This window comes from Cydia strobilella, chromosome 5 (genome assembly GCF_947568885.1).
Source record: "Cydia strobilella chromosome 5, ilCydStro3.1, whole genome shotgun sequence".
NCBI classification, from domain to species: Eukaryota; Metazoa; Arthropoda; class Insecta; order Lepidoptera; family Tortricidae; genus Cydia; species Cydia strobilella.
The window spans coordinates 4,145,291-4,154,235 of NC_086045.1; the positions used below are offsets into that span (position 1 = coordinate 4,145,291).

Consider the following 8,945-nt stretch of genomic DNA (forward strand, 5'->3'; position numbering starts at 1 on the left):
CCCCCTCCCTGATCACCTCACGTAGTTATTGGACGCCCCTTTGCTTATAGAGGCTAGACAATACAAGTAAACCCCGCAGCGAAGCCCTAGAGGGCGGGTTCGCAACCTCGTTGTAGGGCTTCGGGTTATTAGATCAAACGATACATGATACTGCTAATTAGGCGTGATATTTGATTGACAGTATAATTACACTACATACTAACAGTACCGCCGCAAAGTGTGCCTACGTTTCTCCCCATTGCGTATTTGTGCACAAACTGTTTTTATATTATGAGGATATAGTATAACCAAACGGACTAACGGAGACGCCACGTCTGTAGTTTTCTGTACAAAAAAGTCTGCCGATTTTTGCGGGGGAGGGGAATGTCAAATGTATACGTAACGTCAAAATAGCAATGTTAGATAAACGTCAGTTCATACCTCCATACATTGTGTATGACCATTGGCCGACTACTTTCGACAGAGGGGAACGCCTGTTAATGGCTACTCCGTTTGGTTATATACTCCTAGATGTAATGTAAGTATGTATGTAACTATGTAATATAACTATGATTGTACGGGTTTATAATTCAAGTTAAATTTGACCCATCACTTCCCGACTTCCAATGAAGCTGAAAATTTGCATATTTTTATTGTAAGTCGGGTGATAATTCAATATTATGGTACCATCGAGCTGATCTGATGATGAAGACAGGAGGTGGCCATAGGAACTCTGTGATAAAACAACGCAACCTGATTGTGTTTGGGGTTTTTAGAATTGTCTAAATTCATGAGTATTAGTTGCCTGTGGAAAGAAAAGTACAGTCAGCGAGTCAGCAGTTTGGACCAAAAATGTAATTTTTACCAAAAAACTTATGTCAATTCAGTATCATTTGATTAAAGTCCAAACTGACTCGGCACCGAATTGGCAAGTGTGAGAGTGATCATGAAAATCTCAAAAATTAATAACCAATAACGGCAAAAAAAGAAAGTATGTCTGTTTGTAGATTAAAATAAACTTTTACTTCTAACATTTCGTTTTTATAATATTTCGCAAAAGGTAAATAATTTGATTTAAATATCAGTCCAATCACATACCTGTTTCCCCTGATAGATCATTCCCAAGGTTTGTATTTCTCACTGACTACTTACTTATATATTACTCATATAGACTTAATCCCATTATATATTTCTTTGATAATACAACGATCCTATATCCACAGTCTGTGTTTTCACAATCTCATAGTTGTATTGGTTCTGGAACCATTTTTACCTGTAACAGAAAAAATAAGGTATGATTTTCTTTGTCGATCTTGAGTTACATACCATCTTTACGCGGACGACCTACAGATTTATGCAGCGGCTAATATAGATGATCTTGCTTCAATGATTACTCAAATCAATTCTGATTTAGAGTCCATACGGGATTGGGCGTGCAAATTCGGTTTGAAGATTAATGCCCAGAAGTCGCAGGCAATTGTCATTGGTGGCCCTTACTATGTAGCTAAGCTCTCAGACATGGTGATACCTGACATTTTTTTTGATGGGACTAAAATCCCCTTTTCCTCTACTGTCCGAAATTTGGGTGTCACCATGGACCAGACGCTTTCCTGGGAACCCCACGTGGCTGAGGTGAGTAAAAAAATTTTTGGTTCCCTACACTCTCTTCGACGACTTCAGAATTTCCTCCCTCTTCGTACCAAATTGACTCTTGCCCGCTCTCTCTTGCTCCCTCTACTAGACTATGGTGACATTGCGTTCTTGGATCTTAATGAGGAATTGCTGAATAAACTTGAGCGCTTACAAAATGTCTGTATCAGGTATGTGTATGGCCTCCGTAAATACGACCACATTTCTAATTTTCGTAAGCAGCTCGGGTGGTTACCGATCCGCCAGCGCAGGGATGTGCATGTTCTGTCGTTGCTTTTCAACATACTCTTCAACCCCTGTTCCCCATCTTACCTAACCGAGAGATTTAACTATCTGGCTGAAGGAAGTGATCACCGCTTACGTTCTAGTGCTAATCTTACGCTTGCTATCCCTTCGAATAAGTCTCGAACGTACGCAAATTCATTCACAGTGCGCGCGGTGAAGTTGTGGAACGAGTTGCCCCTGTCGCTCAAACGGTCCCGGTCTGTAGCATCACTCAAAGTTAATCTGAAAAAGCTTTGGCTTTCCCACGAACTGTGATTTGGTTGAGTGCTAATATATATATATATTATTTATATATTATATATATATATATATTTATTTAATATTTATTTAGTACTATATATTTATGTATGCTAGTACATATTTATTTTATTGCATAATGCAATTGATGTATTTTAGTTATTCGTAGACGTTAATATTGTAGTTTTCCTTCTTAAATATTATTGTACGTTCTGTAAGTTTGTCTATCTATCTAATTCGAATTTTCCACTCATTTACTCTAAGGTTAGCTGGAAGAAATCCCTTATAGGGATAAGCTCGCCTTTGTACCTAAATTTATATGAATTTCATGTTATCAATTTTTGTTTTGTACAATAAAGTGATTTACTACTACTACTACTACTACATTATACACATCGTATGTTTTTGATAGTCAGACTCAGACATAGAGCTTTTGCTGGCAAAACCAGTGATTGACGAAATTAAATATCGAAGTGTTTGTTATCGATGTTAGCTTAACGTTATAAATATCGCGCCTACTACCGCGAAATACTGGCTACTGCAAAATTGCGGTATTACCCTATGGAAACAATTCGGAAACTTGACATATTTTTACATGGGGGTTGACATTTTCGATTTCTAAAATGAAAGCTACCTTTATTTTATATGTAATTTTCCTAAAATTTCTAAGAACTTTATCAAGTTTTTGGAACCTTTCCGCAACTTGCACTTTAGGGTGCGTAGCCAACATGCCAATCGCTTACGCTCCGAAGCGACTGTCACTGTCTCGCATGGAAGAATGATAGAGAGACACAGACATAAAGTGTTTCGTTGTCGTAGCGCAAGCGACTGTCACCTTGGCTAGGCACCCTGAGCCGCTATATCTTCTTTGATATACCTATTGGTATTATAAATTCAATATACGCGATATAATCCGTTTTCATAGTTTTATTTCATGAGTAACTATCGCGGTAACCGAAGACAATATACCTATTGGTAGTTTTCCGTGATTATGATTTAATATACTAGTTTTCGTTTTTATATTTAGAAGTACGTTCCAAATATAAATAACAAGGAAAATATGTATCGATTTGTAATTGATTTGCATATTCATATATTGCTATTTGTACCATTACTATCAAATGACGTGACTCATAAATACAGCAATTACAACGAGATGCAATCCTCTAGTTTGACTTATCTGACTTACAATACAGCAATCAAAACGAGATGCGATCCTCTAGTTTGACTTATCTGACTTATAAATACAGCAATCAAAACGAGATGCAATCCTCTAGTTTGACTTATCTGACTTATAAATACAGCAATCAAAACGAGATGCGATCCTCTAGTTTGACTTATCTGACTTATAAATACAGCAATCAAAACGAGATGCGATCCTCTAGTTTGACTTATCTGACTTATAAATACAGCAATCAAAATGAGATGCAATCCTCTAGTTTGACTTATCTGACTTATAAATGCAGCAATTACAACGAGATGCGATCCTCTAGTTTGACTTATCTTTCAGTCACACTTTTGGATCGTAGAGCTAAATAGGCTTTAATATAGATCCAAGCTAATATTTTGAATGTAAGGTTATTTTATCACAATTATGATAAAAATATATCCTTAGATTGCCGAGTTTAACTCGATTCAGGCAGGTACAGGTACTTAACTGGCTTATTACCTTACCTAACTAAAAGCCCCACTTATTCTCGCAATTTCCATAGCATAATAATGACGATGAAGCTTTACGTAAAACCATAAAACCTTATTGTTGCGGTCCCATCCTAAAATAGCGCAGCGTAATCGTGCATGCTAATATAATTTTATGCAACTCCTAGTTCTATTAAGCTAAAGTTAACCTTATTAAAAGGCCACAAGGTTTTCAATTGATTGGAATTATCCATCGATGCATGCGTCAACACACACTGGCCGGAGACGTGAGGCATTTTTTTATTCGATGCTGGTATTTTTAGTAATTGAGCGCAGAAGAACATTCGCCTCTTGAAGTCTTGAATGCCAGTTTAAGTGTGAGCTAGAGTTTCATACAAAATCCACGTAACATGATGAAAAGTTAATACTGGTTGAGTTGAAGCGAAAGGCATTTAGGCTATTGGAATGTAGCTAGGGACGTGCCGCAAAATAGTGATGCGTATATCGTTATTATAGTTAAAAAAAATAAAGGCGTAATATTTCGCGTTTCATAGGTAGGGGAGACTAAGGTGGGTTGTGACAGAGGGGAATTGTGACAGTAAAGATTTCTCGGAAACTATGATTGTTAGTCAGCTGGAGCTGGAACCAGCACTCTTAAGCCCCTTCAGAAATGCGCTTTTTGACGTAGTACCTGCCAACGGTGCATATAAACTATATAAAGTGGTGTTGGGTGTACAAAATTTGAGTACAAATAAACGCGAAAAGTAACTTGTCCCCAAAAATGTTGATTGTATCAATATTATCATAAAGTATTACGTTTACGTTGTTGTAATATTTTTTCTTATATTCCTTGGTTTTTCAAGTTTCAAGATATGACTTAGTTTTATAGAGTTTGCACATTGTTTGACAATTATGAATTATTATTATAACGAGTTAGTGATTTTCTGTAGGTACCTAGGCGAGTTGTGACAGCTTGTCACGACTCACCTATTTAAATTTATTTTGCTGATCAAGTAGGTAGTTTTTTTGGTATTTTGGTGTACTGCCGAATTCTAAAACATTATTTCTCGTTTCAAATGATTATCAACTATTCAAAAGAGACAAAATAACCGACCCAATTGCCAACATGTTGAATTTGATGCGATCACCACAGAAAAACCTATGAAGGATAAAATTGCGGCCCTACCAGCCAATAGTATTAGTCAAGAAATACGAAAAGTTAGTTTCAAGCAAAGAAAAGTAGATAGCGACGAAAACAAAGCAGAAAATATACCTGTTTGCTTGTGTTGCCTTGAATAGAAGAGAAGTGATTTCAAATTTATGAACCCCAGGGCTAGTCTCACTAAACTTGCACCGAAGGCATGCTGGAATATTATATTTTTGAGAAGGATTAGATTTTAGATTATTTTTATTACGGCTGGTCCTAAAAGATGTCACAATTTCGTATTAAAATACTTATTATTATCCGCTAGAGTACCTACTGTAATATAACACATTGTTTTGGTTGGTAAAAATGATCCAAATCTGCAAATAATTTGTAAAAAAATGGTGAAATGGTATTTTTTATTCATTAAATAGTCAAAATAAATGGGTATCACAACCTACCTCGGTGTTAGGAGAGTTGTGACACGGGGGGGGGGGGGTCGTAGATTTTCTCAAAAACTGAGCTACACATTAATATAAACTTCATAGCGATGTTACGCTTTGTTGGTGAGATATGCCAGTTAACGTAAAAATTGTCACAACTCTCCTTAGTCTCCCCTAATGTAATGACACTTGATATGGGTATTTTATCGTTATAGCGTGATGGTGTAATTGTGGAGGACTTTATTCCTTTTTATAATATATTCGTTGGCCGGTAAGTATGCGACACGGGTAGACAGATAGTATTTTTATTGTAAGTATATTAAAAGCTTTCGAGCTAAATAATGTTGAGGGACGTTGTAAAAGATTAAAGTTTATATTTTAATAGGGGTAAATATGGATGACTACTTAAATACCGTCATAAAATCCAATAGTTACATAGTGAATGTAGTCATAAGTCTAATCTCTACATAGTATAAAACAAAGTCGCTTTACGCTGTCTGTCCGTCTGTCCCTATGTATGCTTAGACCTTTAAAACTAGGCAACGGATTTTGATGCGGTTTTTTTTATAGATAGAGTGATTCAAGAGGAAGGTTTATATGTATAATTTGTAAAGGTTTTGTGTAAATTAGTTAAACTACCCGTGCGAAGCCGGGGCGGGTGGTCACTTCTTACTTATAGGATAAAACAAAGTCGCTTTCCGCTGTCTGTCCCTATGTATGCTTAAATCTTTAAAACTACGCAGCGGATTTTGATGCGGTTTTTTTTATAGATAGAGTGATTCAAGAGGAAGGTTTATAAACCTATAAATTGTATATACAGATGTCAATCACAATGAAAAAATCAACGATGATCAAACTCTGGTCAACGTGGGACTCGAACCCACATCCTTGGATTGCCGGTCCAATGCGTTACCAATTGCGCCAGCTGACCATCCGTCAATCAACGCGAATTTAATCATTGCAACTGTGACGACGTCACTAGCGACATCTGCATATTAAGGTTCACAACCTTGATCACCTCTGAGGACATGCGTTAGCGCATGACTTACCTCCCGACCACACAACTTGGTTGTATTAAGCCGGCGCGAGAGATGGCTGGATGGATGGATGGATGGGTGGAGATTGTGATTGACATCTGTATATACAATTTATAGATTGTAATAATGTGGTACGTCCCACAATAAAAAAAAGGAAAAATTTATTAACATTTAAGGTTTATAAATGTATAATTTGTAAAGGTTTTGTGTAAATTGACATCAACTAATTAAAGGCAGCTCCTGCCATGACCGCGTCATAAAAAGTACAGGTAGGTCTACTTAAGTTATAAAGTAAGTACGCAATAAGCAGGCTAAACGGGTATAAGTATTAATAGTTATGGTACTTAAGCGAACTGTTGGCGGATGCGCGTGCGCGTAACACGGTTAGTAACAACCACAACAAACACGCAAACTTGCGACTTGTCCATCATATTATCCTCGCGATAAGCTTAAAAAAAGTAAACATAAATAATACTTCGTATAAATAAAACTATGAAAAACGGATTATATCGCGTATATTGAATTTATAATACATCCCGACGTTTCGAACTCTTTACAGCGTTCGTGGTCAACGGGTGACTGAGGAAAAATTACAAAGTGCAAAAATACCCATTCATTTTTTTTTCATAGTTTTATTTCATGAGTAACTATCGCGGTAACCGAAGACAATATTAAATACTTCGTATAGTCAATATCATAGCGAACTGACAATACTGACTTACCTTTCGTATGCGCATGTCAAAAAATTGCCATATAAATAGCAATCGTGTCAACTTCATGTTTAAGTTGAATATTCAACTAGACATATGGATATGAAGCAGATCTGCTCCTAAGCATACGAAAAGTTAACTTCTTTAGGCCCATTTCCGTCATTTTGAACATTTTTAATGGAACTAACGAACCTAACCTAAAGCATTTTTGTCCAAGCTTAAACGAAGACCTTCGCTGGCGCTTGGTCAATTAAAAATAGGTTGAGTTCCAATCGTGCAGTCTAACGCAACTAGTTGCGACCAATTGCGCGCGTGATGCGAACTCATCAACCAATTGCGTTGTAGCATTCCACCCAGGCACATCAAACGAGAATTTTCGGTCGAAATTATATGAACGGGCCCCTATCTTTACTTTTAAAATCATTGGCTCCATCCATCCATATTATAGGTAAGTGTATGTTAGAACTATTTTATCTCTTTAAAAAAAAATGGTTGTCTGTAAAGTCGGTTTACGCCGTTTACGGACGATAATTTTGCGTGATAACGTCATAAGAAAACATTGACGAAAAATTGCATACTTTTATTTAAACGTATACGTTGCTATGGAGATCAGTATGTCCACAACGTGACACTTTTTCGTGCATGCTACCGGTGTTCATCGATTTATAAGACGTTATCACGTCAAAAAACGTTACATAAATGCCGAAGTTCATAGTTTAAGTAAGCAACAATTAAGGTAAGATGTGGGTAAACCACGCGGGCACCGTTACAAGTATGGAGTTATATCTATCTTTGCAAGTATCAATGAGGATATAATTAGATAGAGCGGTACTGTCACAGTAAATTTTGTAACCACTGTAAATTCACTGCCATCTATCGACATACTTTAAAACTAAAAATGAAGATTTATAAAAATACGTTAAAATGTATTTAAATATGGATAAATGATTTTTTTATTTGCATTAATTATTTTTATATGATTTTGACCCATGTTCTTCCATTGATATGCGTTAAAATTATAAATAACAAACGAAACCGTCAACGCCCTCTATACGAGACTAGGCCAAAACTAGTGGCGCCCTCTGACCGAGAATCAAATTTTCGTGATTTTCGAGGCACGTTTTTTCCTTAGACTGTATCCGTCTATTACGGAGTTATATCTATCTTTGCAAGTATGTAGCTATTAGCTATGAAATTAAATGTTCCATTCTCAATCAAAAGGGTACTTACTGTCGCTTGTCAGTAAGGCGCTATTTCCATATAGCTTCAATTAGAAATCAACCTTATCAACAAGCGACAATGTGGTACCTTTTGGTCGAAAACGTCACAAATAAGCCAAGTGCGATTTGAGCTCGCACACTGCGGGTTCCGCAAGCAAAACGCAACTGCATCCAGTTTAGGCATAAAAAATCCAATGCTCATCGATCTAAATATCCAAATCAAACTATCACTGTACTGATGCATTACCGAATTTTTTTTGTCAAATTTTCATATCCCAAACTATCTTTCCCAAAAATTTAAAACCCAAATAATCATTTCCCAACTGTATAGTACGTCATTTTGATTTCCCAACTATGGGGTTGGGAAATGAAATGGTTGCGAAATAATTATTTGGTAAAAGCACGGACAATATAACTCCGTAAGTTATATTGTCTGTAATGTCTGTGGTAAAAGTTATTCGGCCAAATGAAACGTATGCGAAAAGTTGGTTGGCAAGTGAAATTCGGCAATACAATTTTCGGCGAAAAGGCAGGATCCGTCACTGTACTTAAGCTTACGAGTACATAGATATAAATTAAAAGTGGAAAATTTCACTGTCTTG

The 8,945-nt window shown here is 36.5% G+C and overlaps 1 non-coding gene across 1 annotated transcript; it reads right to left on the reverse strand.

Annotated features, from left to right (window-relative positions):
- Positions 1 to 6,235: 6,235 nt before the first annotated feature.
- Positions 6,236 to 6,307, reverse strand: Trnaa-ggc (transfer RNA alanine (anticodon GGC)). The gene has a single exon. It is a non-coding gene; the product is annotated as a tRNA-Ala (tRNA).
- Between the last annotated feature and the right edge of the window lie 2,638 nt (positions 6,308 to 8,945).